This window comes from Peromyscus leucopus, chromosome 7 (genome assembly GCF_004664715.2).
Source record: "Peromyscus leucopus breed LL Stock chromosome 7, UCI_PerLeu_2.1, whole genome shotgun sequence".
Lineage (NCBI taxonomy): Eukaryota > Metazoa > Chordata > Mammalia > Rodentia > Cricetidae > Peromyscus > Peromyscus leucopus.
Genome location: NC_051069.1, coordinates 52,671,229 through 52,671,573, shown reverse-complemented (window position 1 = coordinate 52,671,573; position 345 = coordinate 52,671,229).

Here is a 345-nt window from a genome sequence, read left to right as displayed (position 1 = left end):
TTAATAAATAACAGAGGGGTGCTCTCCACCCACCCACCCCCCAGTTAGTACTGGACACACCCAGACAATAAATTATCAACACAAAGGATATTTATTACTTGTGGGGGGAGGCGGGCAGGCTGCCTCTGAATCAGGCAAAAGCAGGCAGAAAATAGCAGCAGGTGATTTTTGCAGGAGTGGGTTTTTAAGGAGAAAAGAGAGTGTCTGTGCTAGGGTGAGTTGGTAAGTCCTGACTGGATACTGTTTGGTTGGAACCAGCTCACCCCTGCATGGCCCAGAAATTCCCTACTCAGAGAGTCTCAGAACAAAGGAAAGGTGCCCAAAAGCCCAGTTCCCAATTCTTTG